This window comes from Globicephala melas, chromosome 18, assembly GCF_963455315.2.
Source record: "Globicephala melas chromosome 18, mGloMel1.2, whole genome shotgun sequence".
Lineage (NCBI taxonomy): Eukaryota > Metazoa > Chordata > Mammalia > Artiodactyla > Delphinidae > Globicephala > Globicephala melas.
This window is the reverse complement of record NC_083331.1, coordinates 75,720,134-75,740,170: the sequence shown is the minus strand read 5'-3', so window position 1 is coordinate 75,740,170 and position 20,037 is coordinate 75,720,134.

Below are 20,037 nucleotides of genomic sequence, written 5' to 3'. Positions count from 1 at the left end.
GATTTTTAAAACTCTGTGATATGGCTGTTGTCAGGCCAATGTGAACCGTTGGGCAAGAAGAAAATAAACATTTTCTGCTTACAAGTGGCTTACAGCTTACGGCATATTCTTAGAAACAAAATGATATTGTCAGTTGCTAGGGCGCTGTACAGCATTTAAGCTCTACTGACTGATAAAAGGGAGAATATCAGACTTGGTGGCTTGGAAGAAACAAATCCTAATTACTATTAATGAGATTCATTATAATATGGAGTCTCCCAGCAACGAATTTTAAATGTCCCTTGTCAGTTTTTCGATCAACGTGGCACAGAAGAAAACATCTGCTCCGGAGCGCCCATGGAATTGCATCCTTATTAGCTGATATGGTTAATCTACTTATTTTTGGACTCGTCATCTTGGTAGACAAGGGATCAATTCCTCCCTCAAATCAATTTTTCCACCCAAAGCTAAAAGCTGGGGTGTTCGTGTGGCATGTTTGTAAAATCATATATTAAAAATAATTGAAAGAAATTAAACTGTAATGGCTTTTTTCTTCTTTTTTCTACTTTTTTTTCCTGTTTGGACTAACACGCATTACCCTCATCATCTCTTATTATCAGATGAAGGAAAGCCTTATGCTAGTGTATTTCAGAAAAATCAAGTCTTTTTGTGAACAATACAATTCCAACTCTTTATTGGAGGATGAATAAGATCTTCCTAGAAGTTACTGTCTTGAAATGTGACGACCAATAAAAATGGAATGTGAGCCATATAAGCAATTTTAAATCGTCAGTAGACACACGTTCAAAAATAAGAAGAAGTATGTGAAATTAGCTTTAATAATGTTTTATTTAAGCCAATAGATCTAAAAGAGTTTTGTCAACATATAATTGACATAAACGTTGTAAGATACCTATTTTACTTTCCCTTCTTGTATTCTGCACTTACAGAACTTCACCATCCTCATTTCAAGAACTTGACAGACTGATGTGTCTAGTGACGTCCATCTTGGACAACCTTGGTCCTGAGGAAATGTTTTCTCCGATTCTTATTTGAAAAACTGGAAGGCGATGATTGAAAAGAAAACAGATGACATTGTTTTCAATGAAACTTCTTTAGATAAATGTTTGCAAATATATTTCTTTAGAACAGGTTAAATACCTTACAGCTTTTAAGCCTCACTTTTCAAAAGTTTGAATGGTGTATCATTGCTAAAATACAAACTTCTTTTTAAAAGGATAAGACAACTGAATGCATTAGGGATGAATTTCACTAGTCAAAATAGCTTCAGCTCTTTAGAAATACCTACACCTGGCCAAAGGTCTCAGTGGGTGTAAAACAATTTAAAATTTCCATGTGTAGAGAAAAATGATTTCTGTCTATTTATATTACATACGGAAATTAAGCAATTGAACACAGTAAAATAAAGTTTTTTATAGTACTTTTAATTAGTCAAATATACCCGAAAATATGTTCATAAAAAAGTATAAAAAACTTTATTAATCTTAATTTCCATCTAAATCCAATTAATTATTTTAGTATTATTTGAGTAAACTGCCCAGAAACATTGCCTGCTCTGGTTTTCCTGACAATTTCACAAGGATTTTTTTTTTTTTGGTTTGGTTTTTTTTTTAATTTTTATTTTATATTGGAGTATAGTTGATTAACAATGTTGTGTTAGTTTCAGGTGTACAGCAAAGTGATTCAGTTTTACGTATACATGTATCTACTGTATTCTTTTTCAAATTCTTTTCCCATTTAGGTTATTACAGAGTGGCGAGCAGAGTTCCCTGTGCTATACAGTAGGTCCTTGTTGGTTATCTATTTTATATATAGCAGTGTGGACATGTCAATCCCAGACTCCCAATCTATCCCTCCCCACCACCCTTCCCCCAGGTAACCATAAGTTCATTCTCTAAGTCTGTGAGTCTGTTTCTACTTCTTAAATTAGTTCATTTGTATCATTTTTTTGAGATTTCACATATAAGTGATATCATGTATTTGTATTTCTCTGTCTGACTTACTTCACTTAGTATGATGATCTCCAGGTCTGTCCAAGTTGCTGCAAATGGCATTATTTCATTCTTTTTAATGGCTGAGCAATATTCCATTGTATGTATGTACCACATCTTCTTTATCCATTCATCTGTCAATGGACAGTTAGGTTGTGTCCATGTCTTAGCTCTTGTAAATAGTGCTGCAATGAGCATCGGGTGCACGTATCCTTTCAAACCATGTTTTTCTCCCGATATATGCCCGAGAGTGGGATTACTGGATCAAGGAAGCATTTTCAATCAGCATAAATATTTAGGCTACCTTGTATAAGCTACATATTGCAGCTCTGTGGGAATCAAGAGCGTAATATATGTGAAGAGATATGACGATCTCCCTGAGGATGTAAGGAATATGAAAAGTTGCCTTTGTCTACAATGTGGAGAATGGCTGGTCCCCAGTGATGTCCACACAGAGCACACGGTCAGTGCTGGGACTTTCAGAGAGGGCAGCAGTCTCCCTCTGTGAGTGTTATTGAAAAAGGCTTTTTGGAGGAACTGTGATTGAATGATGAACAGGACTTGGCAACCTGGAAAGGAACAGAGCATTCCAGGCAGGGGGAATATTTGAGGAAAAGCAGATGAACAGTGGTTGGCACTTAATTTTAATAAAAAGAAAAATAAGGTAAAACAGTGGTAGTCTTATTAAACTATGGATTCATGGGAAATTTCTATATAGTTATTTAAGCAGAAATACAGTAATAATACTGGTTCCAAGATACAGCAGGGCGGCCTCTCATCAGGAAGAGTGGGTATTGAAAGAGCCGTCAAAGAAACAGAGAAAAAAAAAGTTGCAAAAGCTGAAAAAAATCTTTCTTATCCTATGTCTTTAAAATAAGAGTCTTCTACTTGGCATTCATTGGTGAACTTAAAAATCTTAAGACAAATATTCAATAACCCCTAGGTATCATTTTTCAATCTCCAACATCTCGATTATTTTTAAAGCAAACACAGAAAGGAAGAGTTTAGTGATGTAGGTTTTAAAAAATTGGAATCAGTGTCTATTTTTACTTTATACAGATCGCTGTGGGCTCTGGAGCTGGCTGGGTGAGTTTGAACCTTATCTCTGCCACTTACTTGGTGTGTGAACACAGAGGGAGATGCCAGACATTCCTGTAACTAGTTTTTCTCATCTCTCTAGTCCTTATTCCCATTAAAATGGGGATAATAATGGTGTCTACCTTAGGGACTTTTTTTAATAGACTTCATTTTTTTAAGAGAAGTTTCAGTTTCACAGCAAAGTTGACCAGGAAGGGCAGAGAGTTCCTGTCACCCCTCCTACATGGACACGTCATTAGCACCCAAAGCCCGTGGTTTACATCAGGGCTCACTCTTTGTGCTGTACATTCTATAGGTTTTGACAAATGCATATAGGGTTGATTTTATGATGAAAAAAAAAATACACAATAAGCTTAGAAGACCGCATGGTATAGATTAAAAACTCAAAATGTTATGTGTTATTGTTAATTATAGGAATATATTTTAAAATCGTTTTCTGAGGCACATTTTTTCCTTTCCAAGTTAAGGTATAGTGGTAAGTTTGTAATATATATAATATGTGATATGTAAGATGTAATGTATGTATATGTGATGTGTAATATATATGATATAGCATACATATTATTTAACACTATATAATATATTATATATATTATATATATATATAATATATATATATATATATCTTTAGAAACTGATGGGCAGAATCTCTGGACCCAGACAGACACAAAACACTTTTTCACACACAGGACCCTACGTGATTGGGGTTTGGGGCCAAGAACTTTGGGAAATAGTACACTTAAGGCAGACTCCAAGGCCTGAAGTTTCTAAATGATATAAGCCCTCTACACACAAAGTCAGTTTCTGGCTGGGGTCTGGATCTGGGGTCAAGGATCTCTATGTTCTTTCAATCACATGGAAGGTGTGATTTGCCCCCTCTGGGCGATCATACCTTCAGATTAGAAAATACAATCTTGATACTAAAAGAGATCTGGAAGGGACGGAGTTCACTTCCAGACACAGGGATCAGGATCTGTTGGACTAAAGATTCCAAACAGTTAGCAGCTTCACTGTGCTGGTCTACACTAAGCTGGAAAAAAATGTTAGCTCAGATCATAAAAGCCATGCTTCAGATTGGCTCATGTATCTCCCCCCAGCCCACTCCCCACGTCTCCGCACAGATGTCCCATCACTGGACCTCTGTTTGTTATTCTTGAATTAGATAAAGATGTCCAGGATCCTGTAGTCCAAGGGTATTACCCACTCTGGAGCTTCTAGGACTGAGTCCATTATGTGTTTTCCTACTGTTTTTCCAAATCAAGTATTTTGTAGAAATTATATTTTCTCATGCCAGCTCTCATATGCTTTTATTATGACAGTACTAGGGAAAATCAGGGATCTCTTGGAATTTTTTAGGCCTATTGGACATGATCCAGGGTCCCTGGTTATACCTGGTAAAGGAGAGCGTCTACTCGGCCCTCTTGACGTGACGACCTAGAGAACTAGCGACGGTCACTTTACAGTTATTTTCTGGAAGGCAACCAGCAAGATTTGACCCCCGGTCTCCTAACTCTTGATCAAAATCACCTTCTCCTCCGCCATATTCTCTGACCACGGCCCAGCAGTAACTGTGAATGAACAAACCTGTATTGATTTTTAGCTATGTGTAGTATATTTTTAAAATGTGTCATAGCTACTCCTTTGTGGGCCTTTATAAACGTCCTCTGAGTATGACATTGAACATCCCTCACCATTAGAAATGGCACAGCTATCCAGGTTTGCCAATATTTGGATGGGTACTCTTGCTCGTAAAGGTCTTCAGAAAACCAGTAATTAGGTGCTTAACATTTAAGCAATTTCAACAAGTTTACAATCGTCGTTATTTGTTTCCACAGAGAGCCCTGTGACCGACACAGAATATAAAAATAGTCCCTTCTGTCTGTGCCTAGGTATCAGTGGCCAGGTTGGGACAGAATTCAGGTCATAGCCCATGAGAAAGCTGTTCCCATTTCTGGATGCAGCATTTACCCCTCCAGGGCTTCATGTGTGTTTGTAAATACTAACATGTATTTGCTGGCTTCAGGTGATTTTCTTCTAACTTCCATGAGGAACCCTATCAGGTAGTACTCTGGTAGTACTCTAATCCTCATTTCAGAAAGTGTGGGATGGAGCGGCCATAGGAGAAATGATTTGCCAAAAGGACTAACAGCCGGAGGAGCTTGGTTAGAAAGCTCACAGGAAGTGCTCTCAAGGCCGGCAGGAGCCCTAGGTTTGGGTTCAGTGTTAACAGATGATAGAAGACAGAACTCCTTCTACCCTACTTGGTTTTTCCAACCTTTTCTGTTAGCAAGATGGATCTTTCCAGTGAAGCTTTGGGAGGAAACAGGAGCTGCGTCCCCGACAGCTGAGGGGAGGGTAAGAGAGGGCTGGTCCTGTGACAGGGATGGACTCTCCAGGTCCAGAGGACTTTTACTGCAAGGTGTGCAGAACATAAATATGTGATTACAAAGCCAATTTCAGCTCCATTTGAAGAATTGCAATGAAGTAAAAGGGCAAAGCCATGGGTACCGGAAGCTTCAAATAGAGACACTTGATGACAATTCCTGGTAAAATTGGAGAGTGAATTATCAGATGATAGATTTATTAGCCCTTTGGATAAAGAAGGAATGATTCCAAGGAGTCAGCAGGGGCTTGCTTCCGGCAAGTCATACCTCATTTTCTTTCTGATGCTCTTACTAGTCTGGCAGCTAGTGAGATGACATGGACATGGTGTATCTGGGTCTCATCAGAGCATGTGATGGAGCCTTTTTAATGCTCATGGAACAGCAGGATGCCATGATCTGACTGATAGTAAAATTGGATGAAATGTAAAGTAGCGGATAACCGTTAAAAAAAAAAGGTGGTGATTAATGTACTGATAGCCACCTGAGAGGAAGTTATTAGCAGCAAGTCGAAAGGCTCTGATGTGATTAAGTACAGTCGAACGCTTTTATCATTCAGTTATTTGAAGGCATAGAAAACATGCTCCTCAAATTAGACAGTGATCTAATGATCCAGGGGAAGAATCTACTACAGCAGATGACTGCATCGAGATTCAAATAACCCAGATGTGCCAGAGTGAAGTTAAAAAGAAAATGTGGGAAACTCCTCCTATGGAAACCCTTCCAAACAAGGTGTATGCCCATCAGTTCAAGGTTGGCAAGGATTTCTGCTTTTACCATGGTGAAAGGAAGCTGGCATTCCTCCTGTAAGAAATAACTTCAAAATAAGAGGCAAAAATAGAAATAAGTAAATTTCACCATCGATGAAAAGGAAGGAAGAAAGGAAGGAAGGAAAGAAAGGAGGGAGGGGAGAGAGAAGGAAAGAAAGAAAGAAAGAAAGAAAGAAAGAAAGAAAGAAAGAAAGAAAGAAAGAAAAAGGAAGAAAGATGGAAAGGAGAGAGAAAGAAATGGAGAAAGAAGGAAGGAAGGAAGAAAGGGAGGGAAGGAGGGAGGGAGGGGAAAATTAGGAGATTAGTCTGTCAAAAGCAATGGACGTCCAACTTGGAAGTCATGGAAGGTGACAGATGTGGTCTCAGATTCCAGAAAAGTTCAACAAAGTCCACATGTTCACAGTAAATGGCAACCCCGGGGGCCAGCTCCAACCTCATGCCCACAAGATCTGCAAGTTATTTTCTACACCAATTTAAAGAGAATTTACCCATTTGTCTTGACCCCAGAATGAGTCTGGCTCTGAGGAAATTTGGCTGAGAGAGGAAGCACACAAACGCATGTTGGTAAGTTAGAGTTCATTAAAAAAAAATAGCAAACGCGATAAAATCATGGTGAGATACTTTTTGGTAAAGTTCAGCACAGATTGTAGCACACAGTGTTAGCAAAGCTGCCATGAAACAGTCATTTTCCTACTTTACTGGGGAGAGCATATATGTGAATAACATTTCAGGAGGGCAGTTTGATCCTTTATCAAAATTTGAAGTGTACGTAATCTTTGGTTCAACAGTTCCACTTCTGGAAATTTATTCTACTAATATACTTACATGTTGGCAAGATAATATGAAAAAATATAATATATAAAGTATTATTATTATAAACCAAATATAGAATAAATATCAGTTAGTCCATACTCGTATAAATAAATGATAAATGTCTAAATAAATAAACTGGGGAGAATAGACAACTCTCCCACGCAGAAGAATCCCAAATACTTTACGTAGAGTCTTCACCTTCAGGACTGGGAGCGTTACTCCCACTGTGCAGTGGAGAGACCCAGTGCTACCTGAACCGGGTGGTCAAGTTCAACATCACCAGTGATAAGTCCTGTTGATAGTGTGGACCCATCTTACACTGTGATGAAAATGTACTTCATCTCTGGAGTAGTTCTCCTAAAAACCCATAACTCCAGTATAATCATGAGAAAAACATCAGACACATTCTCTGCAGAGTTATTCTACAAAATACCTGACCAGTAGTTCTCAAGACTATCACAGTCATCAAATCCAAGGGAAGTTTGAGAAACCGTCACAGCCAAGAGTCGCGGAGGGAGACATGGCAGCTAAACGCAATGGGGGATCCTGCACTGGATCCCAGATCAGAAAAAGACATTAGATAAAACTGAGGAAACCTGAATAAACTATGGGTTTAGTTAATTATTGAGACTCATCATCAGTTTATTAATTGTAACAAGTGCACCATATTATCGTAGGTGTTAATAACAAGAGAGGCTGGATGTACCAGTACATGGGAGCTCTCTCCAGTACAATTAAGATAATTCTACTGTATTTCTAAAGCTGATATAAATACAAAATTCATTAAAATTAAGGGGACGAGAAAAACTGGAAATCACACATACCAAAATATGTGAGATGCAGCTAAAGCAATGCTTAGAAGGAATTTTTTGGCTTTAAACGGTGACATGAGAAGAAAGGTTCAAAATCAATGCCCTAAATTTCCACCTTAAGAAGATCAAAAGAAGATCAAATCAAAGCCAAAATAGAAATAAGGAAAAAGAAAGAATGGAAATCAATAAAATAAAAAGAATGGAAAGTCAATAAAATAGTAGACTTAAGTTAAAAGAAGGAACGGAAATCAATAATACAATCAAGAAAATCATCATTGAAACAAAAGCTGGCTTTTTGAAAAGACAAATATTATTGGTAAACCTCTAGCTAGATTAAAAAAGAGAAGGAAAAAAAGAGAGAGAGAGAAAGAGTCAGAGAGAGAGGTCTGTTCATGCCTTTTTCACATTTATCATATTTTGCCCTTGGTCTTTCAATATTTAATAGATTTTTGTTTATTAGGGATATCATCTCTTTGAGTTATTTCTTTGGAATATTTTCTCCCAGTTTTCAATTGTCTTTTGCTTATGGTGAGTTTTTGACATATAACTTTTTGTGTATTTTGTGTAGTCAAATTTATTAATCTTTTCATCTGAATTTTGAGCCATAGTTAGAAAGTTTTTCTCTACACCAAATTTAAAGAGAATTTACCCATTCGTCTTCTAGTACTCGTGTCTTTTTTTTACATTTAGTTCCCTAATCAGTTTGGAGTATATTCTTAAGTATAGTGTGAAATGTAGATCTAATTTTTATCTTTTTCCAAATGGCTACCCTTATTTGTTCTAGGTCTATTTATTAATAAGTCCATCTTTTCTCCAGTGATTTGAGAAGCCATGTTTGTAATACACTAAATTCCCATATGTACTGGGATCTAATTCTATATTTTATATATTTCTTCCACTGGTCTATTTGTCTATTCCACGCCAGTACCACATTGTTTTAGTTATGAGAGACATATAGTATGCTTTAATATCCGATAGGGCAAGACCAACCCTTTTTGTTCCTCAGTGTTTTCATAGGTGTATTTGCATGTCAGTTATTCCGTATGAATTTTATCAAGTCGTCTAATACTATAAAATAACTTGTTGGTATTTTTATTGATACTGCATTGATCTTATAAATCAACCTAGAGAGAATGTACATAATATTGAGTCTTTCTATTCAAAACATAGGACTGACCTTCCAGTTGGTCAAGTCAACTTTCATGAACACTTTCAAATTTTCCTGGTGTAAGTTTTGCACATTTCTTGTGACATTTATTTCTAAGTATTACAATTTTTACTGCTATCGTGAATGGAACTTCCTCTAACTGCTTATTATTTGTACATATGAAGGCCATTGATGTTTGATGTGTTGATTTATATCCTACTATATCACTGAATTCTTTTATTATTGGAATTAGTTTTAGCATGGATTCTTTGGGGTTTTAAAAGAATAGTAACACAACACCTGTACACAGAGAAAATTTTACTCTTTTTTTTACCCATTCTCATGTCTCTAATTGATGTATCTTGTATGACTGGCTAATACTGCTACTACAATGCTGAGAAGTAGTGGACATAGTGAGGCATCTTGCTTTGTTCCTAATCTAGGGGAAATGTTTCTAGAATCTCTAGAATTTCCCCCATTAAATAGCATGGTGGACTTTGGACTATATCTCCATCTATCTGTGTATCTATATATCTGTTTGTGTGTGAATGGTATATATATCCTTATTAAGAAAACATCTTTCTATTTTCTTGAGTACTTATAATCATGAATAGGTATGGTATTGAATTTTGTTAAAGGCTTTTCAGCAACTAAGAGATGGAAAAAAAATGAGTTAATATTAAACTAATGTTTAACTGGAGATATCTCAGATTTTTTAACAGAAAAGGAATCACTGAAAGTCATTAAGAAAATACAGTAAACAGTATTTCCTAATTTAAGAAACGAGAATCTTTTGTTCATAGGTGATCTTCCAGAGCGCATATAACAATGGACACACTTTGGAAAACACAGTGACCCTGCTGATGCCCATCCTTCCCCTCTTCATTTTAGTTGTGGATAAAAGTGATTCTGCAAAGGTTAACACAAACACTAGTAAATATTAGGGTCAGAATGCAAGGCTGCAGCTAGGACCCTTACTCTCCTGGCGAGCTTCCCCTCAAAGCCATTTTCAGGAATTTCATTATGAGATCTTCTCAAAGATCTCCCACAGCCAGCCAATTGGTATGACAATCTTCAAAATCAAACTATTTGGAGAAGGCGGCACATCCCTATGGAGATACTGAGCATGGGTAAAAACTCACATGAAAGAAAGACTTTTGGCAGTAAAATTATCGACATCTTGAGAAATGGTTTTGCATGTGTTTTCTTTATTCCTTGTGAACTACCGAGGTTTATACAAGTTAAAATACATGAGAGAATGAACTGTCTGGTTTGTTTCTTGTTTCTTTTTCTTCTTCCTAGGGGCAAAGGAAGCCTATAGAGGATAAAAATTCCATGGACAAGAGTGTGACGTTTTATGAATTGAATTCCAAGAATAGAATCACTGCAACTGGAATCAGAAAAAAGAAAGGAGAGACAGAAAGAGAAAGAGTGCAATTAAGCAAGTGGCTCACATCAGTATCTTTGTCTGGGCTTTTGGCCCACGAGTTGGCTCACCATCGAGGCCAACTTTGCATGGCCCTAAATTCAACAGGTGCGTTAAAACTCCAGGCACCATGGTTTGCTGTTTCCTGGGAGGATTTGATTACATTGCCCTTCGCTTTCCAAAGAGCCATAGACATTTTTACTGTCAAAGCGAAAAACCCAATATTCCTCATCACCTGGTAACAGCTTTTCACAGTTGTCTTAGGAAATGCCACTCAGAGTGCCACAAGAGGCATGTAGCAATGAGCAACCTCGAATGATGGCAAAACCGCCCCAGAGGTACCATTTTGGCTCTTTGCCATGTACTGACCTTACCTTTTCATGCACACACAAATAAATCAAGTCCAAATTTGATTGTCCTCCTTTTCACAGGAGCGCCCCAGGATTTTAATAATGACCATAAACCAGGATGCATAAAGGGCATATTTTACAGAGGTATAAAGATAACGTCTTTATCTTGTCATGGCAGGGAAATTGCCACTTTATATTGTGGACGGTGTTACTTTTTTATTGCAGCAAAATTAAGCATTTTGATAGGTGTCCACCTCTGGTCTTCGAGGTCCTCATCACCCTTCTCTGTAGGGAGACCTGCCTGCAGAACAATTTGCTATTGACTCAAGGTCCCAAAGTCTCCCCGGAAGCTTTGGATGTTGGGCTTCAAGGCAGTCACTGCAGTCCTGCCTGGATTATCTTTCAAATGCCTTTGGGCTAAATTTGTGTCCGTCGTTTGCTGGCAGATTTATCCTGAAGCCTTAGGCTTAAATGCATTTTCTCAGAAAAAATCAGCCATCATTTTGCATTAATGAGGTTTATTCATTTGGTTATGCAGGGTTCCTTTCTTCCATCAATGTGCATGTTTAGTTCCCATTAATGGTGAATTATGTGGACATATTGACATAAGAATAGATCCCTTGGGCTCTGTGTGTAGAGAACATTTGTTAATGGGAAGTACTTAAAAAAACAAACAAACAAATACATCACAAATCAGAAAAAAAAACTAATATTACTTTGGGAAGAAAGAGGAAAAATCTTGTGCTGACTTGGGAAGGATCGCGTTTGAAAGGATGCCAAACTTACTTCCAAAGTATTATGGAATGTTTTTCCCAATAAGAGGCATCCAGGAGGAAATGTACCTTCGTTGCTCCCAGCCTCCTCGTTTCTCTCCCAGTTCCTACTGACCATAGCCCCCCTCGGGTAAAAACCGTCTCTCTGCCTGTGCCCTGCCTGTGATGATAAAAGGGGGTCCCCTGCACTGGCTGTACCGGCCCCTTTTTGTACACAGCATGGGCTCACTGTGAATGTCCCCAGGGGCGTCTCATTCAGAAGATTTCTCTTGTGGCCTTTAATGGACTCCGGTGACTGTTCCAAGGATCTTGGCTAATTGAAGATACCCTTCCTTGGTATTTCCTAAAAGTGTCACTTTTCAGCAAATGGTCGAAAGCTTCCTTATTTTCCTCTGGGTAGCTTGTCTGCCTGCCCCATGCTGGCTCATGGGGACAGTGCTGCACTTGAACTACTCAGTGATAATTTTACATAGTACAGGGCACGTAACTCATAACCAGCCTCCGACCAGAGTCCATCCTGGGCCGTCCTGTTCCCTGCGTAGCACCTTATGCTGCAGTGGAGTGGACTTGCATTTCATGGACTCCAGTTCAACCAGACACGTGAATAATTTCCATCACAAAGGGAAGGAGCCCTACAAAAGAGTGAGGTCTGCTCTGAGAATGGGCTCTGTCCCACCGCGGCTTCCTCGGGGTCTGACAACCTGAGCTGCGGTGACAACCTGCACAGATGGTGTTGGCAGCTGGGGGAACCAGGTGCAGATTTGGCCCGGCTTCAGGAGGTCTATCGTATTGTTACGACAGTGTAGACGGTCTCCAGTGAGGGGCGGGAAGAAAAGGGGAGTGGGCAGGGGTGCCAGCTGTCGCTCTGGTCTGCCTGGCTTGGCATCCCCACACCCCCGTGCTGGTGATGTGACCTTCATTAAAGCCTGCCTCTGTCAGCATCTCTCCCAGCCAGGAAATGCCACAGGAGGGATGCATGGGGATGGAGAGAGAAAGTTCAAGTCTCATCAGAAGCACAGGAAATAGTAAACGAATGCTCTCCTCTCCTCCCCGCCCCCGTTTCAATTAGTCATGTAAATATATTCAAACGTTCTGCCTGTTACACCCTAGGGTGGTGGGGGGAATTTGCTGCCGTAGGCAAGATGGGGAGAAAAGAGCCACAAGCCCACCTGCCCCCTCACAGCTTACAGACCCACCCGTAATAGAGTCCCTAAAACATTTCGCTGCCCTAGGCAACCACCTGCTCTTCCCGTAAAATCCATCACTGGCACGGCTTAACTCAGCTCAGCCTGGTGGATCCGGATCACAGGCAGACAGTCTCAGGTCAGGGTGAAAAACAATTCAAATGCATCTTAATATAAAACGGAACATCCACTAGGCTGCTTTTATGGTCTCCTTGTTAAATCCCGGATATTTGGTTCTCTGCATTACTGTCGGATTTTCCTTGGGATTAGAAATTCTAGCGAACTGGTTGGGAAGAAGGAAGGGAAGAAGGAGGGTTTTTTTGTTTTTTTGTTTTTTGTTTTTTTTTTTTAACCAGAAATAAATTTTAACCCTTTTCCCTCCCTTTTGACCTCTTTTCCAATTTTCTTATTATTCTGTGTATCACATGTCCATTCCAATGCTACCTGGTCCATCACGACACAATTTTTTAAAAATCCCTTTGAAAAAGGACAAAAATAAACAAGTCAAAGTGATGGCTGCATAGAGTAGTTTCTCGGTGTCCGTGTAGGTGCTTCACACCCTTGTGACACGCGTGCTGTGTGTGTGTGTGTGTGTGTGTGTGCAGCCCGCCACTGCCACTTGCGGCGGCCAAGTCAACAGTGCAAATGGAGCCTTCACACTGTTTGTGTAAATATCACAAAGTTACGAATCAAGCTGGTAGACAGTGAAATAAGGCATATTCTGTCTGCCTACCTTGACACGCATGTCTAACTAATGACCAGAAAGGGCAGGTTTGAATTGGGGATTCTCAGACTCCTCCAACCTCTGAGCTAGAACCAGGACAGGGCTCCATCACCCGGCCCCTCGCCTGCCTTGGGTGTGCAGGTGGGTGCCCAGCCCGCAAGTCCAGCTTCCATCCACTCCCCACAAACAGTGGTAGCTGCCTGGGGCCGCGTGTCCCCTCAGGAAGATGGATGAGAATGTGTTATAGGCCTTGGACGTGACCTCAAGACTGTTTTCTTGGCATTTCTGGCTCTGGGGTGTACAGGATGTGGACTAGAAAAGAAAGCATGGCTCCTGGGGCAGGGGCCCTTGGCCCATTCGGCATCTTGCCCTTTGGAAGGACAACGCCAGAGGAGGACCAGAGCAGGGACTGTAAAGGTCAGGAGAGGGAGCTCTGTTGCCCAGGCCGAAGAGTGACGGCCACATGGCCTATCCTCGCCTGTTGGATCTTGTAAGCTCGACTCTCGGAAGAGCTCTGGCCAGAGTCCGCGCTCTGGTCACACATCAAATTCATTACCTCATTTCTTCCTTGCAAGCGCTGCAGGGTGGGTGTCGTTCCAAGCAAGGGAAGGGCAGGTGGAGGAATTAGCTCCCACAAATGTAAGCCCAGAGCAAGTGTGACCGTGAGAGGCGCCACGCCTCCCTTCTCTCCACCATGCCCCAGGACGTGCAGCGCTTAGTAAACATTTCATAAAGATGCAAGAGGCCGCAGTGAAAGCTCGAAGCTGAAGATTCTGCTAACAGTCGAGGGAGGAAGACAAAATATTAGAGAGTCAGGAACGAGAGATAAAGGAAGGGGAGCGGCTTGTAAACGACGCGGGAGAGTCAGAGATGAGCGCCAGCATCCCTTAGAACAGTGAAGCTGCCTGGCGGGGGTGAAGGAGACCCGAGCCTCGTTTTCACCCAGGCAGTCCTGTCACCCACCGAGCTGTCCTCACAGGCGCCCTGGCCGCAGCATGGCCCCATCGGACCTGACCTATCCTCTGTTTTCTGTTCCCAAAGTCCTCGAGCCCGCGCTTTCAAGGGGAGGTCAGACCCCTGTTTTGCAGATTATAACTGCTGCAGGAAATGGTTTTTATGACCTCTGTAATGAGCTGATTTCTATAGGAAGCCTCTAAGTCCTGTCTGGAAAGTTAACACCCGGAGCTCCAGGCCTTTCTGAAACGTCTTGTATTCTGATACGTGGGTTTAGAGTCAGGTTCCAAACCATGAAAGTCAGGGGTTGAAATGACAACACTTCCCAGTCCAAGAGCCTCCATCCTCAGGGCAGTTTGGGTGGCGTTGCTATGGTAACCTCTAGCCAGTTTCAGATAGCTGACGGTTACCCAGTGCGTGACAATGGAGAAAAGATCAGGTTCCCCGGGCCAGCGTCCCGTGTGATGGACTGAGGAATGAGGAAAGCCCAGTTTCCCAGCACAGAGGGTTTCGGCAGCTTGGAAAGGAGATGCACCACGTCACAACACCGCTACAGCACAGGTTTGCAAATATCGATCGCAAGCGTCCTCCAGCAATCCCGCTCCAATAGTGCTTTGGTCTTCCGGAGGTGCTGAGTCAGTTTCCTACCCTGTACAGCCATTATCCTTAAACTGTAAATGTCGGAAAGAAGAAATACAACCTGGGAAACCTTTCTTTTGTGTTTAGGTGGAAAAACAGACATAGCGGCTGAGACACATTGCCTTCCCTTTCCACGTGCCTTGTGCATAGCGGGCTTCAGCACCCATGCAGAGGAGCTGAAGGAGCACAGGTGGCTGGAGTGGCCGGCAGACGCTGGGAATTCCAGGGAGGCGGGAGGTGGAGGGGGCAGGAAAAGTATGGACACTTAGAGGTGCCCAGGGATGCAGTGGCCTCCAAGTCCCACTCCCTTGGCCACAGCCGATTATCGGGAGCAAAGAAAACGTTGTCCGGTCCTTCTTGTAAAACCCAATTGTCTCTGAAAACTTAAGAACGTGACATTTAGGGTTGAGCCATCCGGGTCAGAATCAGATCCATTCTTTGATTTTAAAAGACCGCAGAATCTCTGTACTCGGAATATAATATTGATGCCGTGATTATCGACTTGCCCATGACACACAGGAGGGAACCCTGATTAAACGTAACGGGAAAATGATGACCTGCATGTCCGTTGCTTGCATCATTATTACGTCAACCATTTGTCATCTTGCTGGATGAACAAATTTGTATATTAAAAAAAATCCGGGATCACTGTGAAAGCAAAGCGAACGTTAATTAAGGGTAGAAACAATAGCAGTGATGCACGGCTGTGACTCATCCGGGTCAAAACCAGATGACGAATCCTGAAACTATGCGTTGATTATTTGGTAGCGTATGATCATCCAGTGCACAGTGTTTGCTAAATGCTCTTGTAGGACCTAACGGGCTGTGGGCTCGGGCCGCTTAGCCTCCCAGGCCTTCTCCTCCGTGTCAGGAAAATGAGGGATATTGTGTGTAGGTGATTTTCAACCCACACTGTGCGTTGGAATCACCTGGGAAGTGTTCTTACAAACATGATGCGGGAGTCCCATCCCAGACACACTGAATTAAAATCTCCGGGAGTGAGACCCAGGCAGATGTACTTCTTACAGGCTCTGCAGATATTTCTAATTGCATCCAGGATTCAGAACTACTGTACCACTAGCTAAACTCTTAAAATCTCTGTTCATCCTAAAATAATGTGTCCTAAGGCAGTGGTTCCCACACTTGAGAACATCACACCAGGATCCCCTGGAGGGCTTGGTACCCGGCAGGTGGCTCGGGCAGCCCCTCTGAGTTCCTGACTCAGTTACCTGTGTTTGGGTCCTGGTAACTCAAATTCTAGGAAGTTCCTAAATAGTCCTGATACTACTCTTTGGGGACTAGGCTTTGAGAATCTCGGTACTAGGGTTCACTGACACACAAATATACACATTGTGATGTGTAACACAACAATTTTGCAATTTCATAATATACGTGATAGTTTGATGTTGTAATTTCACAACCTATTGACTTCCATGACCCAACCTCCCCCAGTCAAATGATCGTTTTTCTGTAGCTGGTTCTTGGTGACACAGCCCAGGGGGTAGGAAGGTGTCGTGAAGTGTCCTGAGGGTGTACTCCCTGGAGGTGTCTGGCGGATGGTCCATAAGCAACACTGCTCAGCCCTCACCGAATTACAATTGCTCAAGTCTTAACCCCTGGCAAAGACATTCAGTTCTCCTGCCACGGTCTCCGCCCTTGCTTCCGCCTCACCCATCGCCTGTGGCACTGGCTTTGGGACTATAGCGTATGCATCATAAAGCAAGATATGCAGCCTCATCTGTGCTGTACGCCAGTCCTCCCGCTTCTGGCTACTTGGAAGCATCATCCTTTCCGGTTCTCACTGTGGAGCGAGGGCCATGTGACAGAGGTGGCCAGTGAGTGATGAGCTGTGTCCTTGTGGGGCTGAACATCCCTCACCCAGAAAAGCACACCTTTCCTTCTGCCACCTTCACAAGCAGGGTCGCTGCTGTCTCGGCCTCAGGTGCAGAATACGGAGTATGCTTTATAAGAGGAGACCCCCTAGATGGTGGGTGTGGGCACGCAGATGGAGAAATAAACTGATGGCTGTTACGCTTTCGAGACTCCCGGGCTGTTCGTTACTGCGGCAGAACCAGGCATATCCTGACACGGACTCTCTGAGGCCGGCCTGCCTTTCTTTGCCTGGATTCACGCCAACCAAGAGCTATTCCAGTCCTAGGAATACCCAGTGCACTGTCCATGCTTCTGCTCTTATCTCTTCTGTGGGTCTGAACTTCTGCCTTTACGTCTAGGACTTGGATACTTGCTACTCTAAAAATCCAAATACTAATTGGAGCTTCTTAGCTTTAAAACTGTTTAATGTTGACAAGAGAACAGACAGCTCAAGTTCTGGTCTCTTAGCTTTCCCGGTTAACTTTCCTTCAAGTGTCACATGATAATGGACACAGCAGAGACCTTCAGAAGATAGGTGACCTTGATTTCAAAGGTCTATCAGAGTTTCAGTGGAAGTCAGATTCTGAATCCTCTGGGGCCCCTGACTTGGTACATTTCCTGTTTTCTGGTGTGTGCTGGAAAAATCCTTTCTTGTGGTGGTGACAGTCCCCCCCGGGTGGCCTTCCCACGGCAGGGCCTTTCTCCACGGCTGCTTCTTCACTGACCACAGCTGGTTCTCTGAAGAATAGCTAGTTTGGAGGAAGAGTTAAATGTATTTCTTTCAATGCATCAAGGATAAACCCTGTATATTTTATAGGGGGTCCATCCAAATGTCTGATGTTATCATTTCCTGAGAGTATCTGAGGTACGAGGCACAGAATTAAGAGCTGGACGTGAGTCATTGGACCTTCACTACCCACTGGGAGACAGGAATAAGTATTGGCCCCATTTCACAGATGAGGAAACTGGGCCTCAGAAAAGACAGACATGTTGTCTAAGGTTATACAACTGGTCAACAGCAGATGTAAGTTTGGCATCTAGGCCCATTTGAACACAATCAGTTACGTTTTCAAAGGGCCTGAGTGGTGACCTGATACTTTGCAGATGTGGGACAGAGACCCCCCCACCTGGAGACCTGGCCACTGGAACCGTTTCTGTCCTTAGCCATCCTTAACCACTAGTATTGCCCTTTGCTCTCCGTGACCAGAACTTTTTTTTGTTTTTTGTGGTACGCGGGCCTCTCACTGTCGTGGCCTCTCCCGTTGCGGAGCACAGGCTCCGGACGCGCAGGCTCAGCAGCCATGGCTCACGGGCCCAGCCGCTCCGCGGCATGTGGGATCTTCCCGGACCGGGGCACGAACCTGCGTCCCCTGCATCGGCAGGCGGACTCTCAACCACTGCGCCACCAGGGAAGCCTCTAAAATTTTTAATTCAGAGATAACGGTGAGGGAGGACGTGACTAAGTGAGCAGAAGAAAGGTTTATCCAGTGACTTTTATATTAAAAATGGTTTATTATAGACAATGGGAAGACGAATGTGTCAAACTGACCAACTTCTCTAAGAGGCAGGCAGAGCTGGGTCCTTTCAAACATACAGACATTGAAATAAAACCTACACTCTATTTCTGAACTTGAAGCTGCCCATAAATAGCTAACATTCAATCCACATTCCTGTTTTTTTTCTTTCACCAGGACTGTTGATTTTTCCCCATAAATTTACAAATAAATAGAGAATCCTTCGTAAACTATAGAATCTGATTTCTGCAAGAGGTTTGAAAAGTGCAAAATGCATTCCTGGGCATGGGAATTTAACCTTCTTTCCAAAGGCCGGAATGATCGAGCCTCACCCCAAGCAGTGCTCAAAATAATAACCCATATGACTGTTGTGGTTAGTGACCACCAGTGGCCTATTATCTTCTCTGGAGGTATTCTGTCTAATTCACTTTAGGTATCAGTAATGGGCACTTTCAAACAGTAGTCCAAATGGAAATAACGATCCCTGCAGAGTGAGAGCAGGACAGAGAAGCCTGGCTAAAGCACAATTATCTTAATACACTCCTGATTCAAGGCTAATTTGCAGGGCTATATGTCTATTTTCATTTTCTCCGGAGATAATCCCATAAGACAAAGCTTCTACACTGGGAGAAAATTCTACAGTGGAGGATTAAGGGGCCCAGCTGTGCATGGAGGATTTGCCTGTGGGATGGCAGGCCCCATGTCAGGACTCCTCTCTCCCAAGCCCCCAAATCCCACGAAGGAGAGGAGGAAACCCAAACACTCTTTATCTGGCTCCCAGGCAAAGTAGAAGACAGCTGGCCAATTTTCAGCTTCCAATTGGGTAATTCATTACAGAAACAAAATTAATGCTTGTGAAATTCGCGAGGCAGCTTTATCACAGTCTGAGGATTTGCTCATCCAAACTTAATTTCTACAAAGTGGAAATAAATACAGATTTACTGAAGATAAAAAAGAAAAAAAAAGATTGGGGTAAGGGTTTGGAGAAAGGAGAAGAAATCAATTCCTTTGTCCCGAACCAAAGGGGAAAATAAAAATTGTTTTGAATTTTCATCTCTGAAAACTTGAGTTTTCCATAACAGTTTGGGTTTCTTTGAAGAAGGGAATCACTTTTCAAATATGTATTTTATTTTGTTTACAGTTTTTTCCTTTGTTTCAAAATGTGTACTCAAGTCATTTGTTAAATAAATATTATCAGTCTTGGTTTACCTTTGAGTATCAGGGTCTTCCCGCCCTATAATCCCATAGTAATGCCTGTAAAGATAAGGGCTGGGGCAGAAGATGAGGTCTTAGGCTGTATCAAAGTTGGGACTTCCCTGGTAGTCCAGTGGTTAGGACTCCATGCTTCCACTGAAGGCGGCCCTAGTTCGATCTCTGATCGGGGAACTAAGATCCCGCATGCTGAATGGTGCAGGCAAAAAAAAAAAAAAAAAAAAAGAAAGTATAAAGAGAACTTGAAAATTCATTCCAGAGTGCTGGGAAGGCGATAAGGGCCACAGAAGCTGCCACGAAGGGCGACTTACTCCAGTTCTGCAGTCAGAGGGGGCTTCCGGGAGGAGGGTGCTCTTGGCTTCTCAGGGTTTCCATAT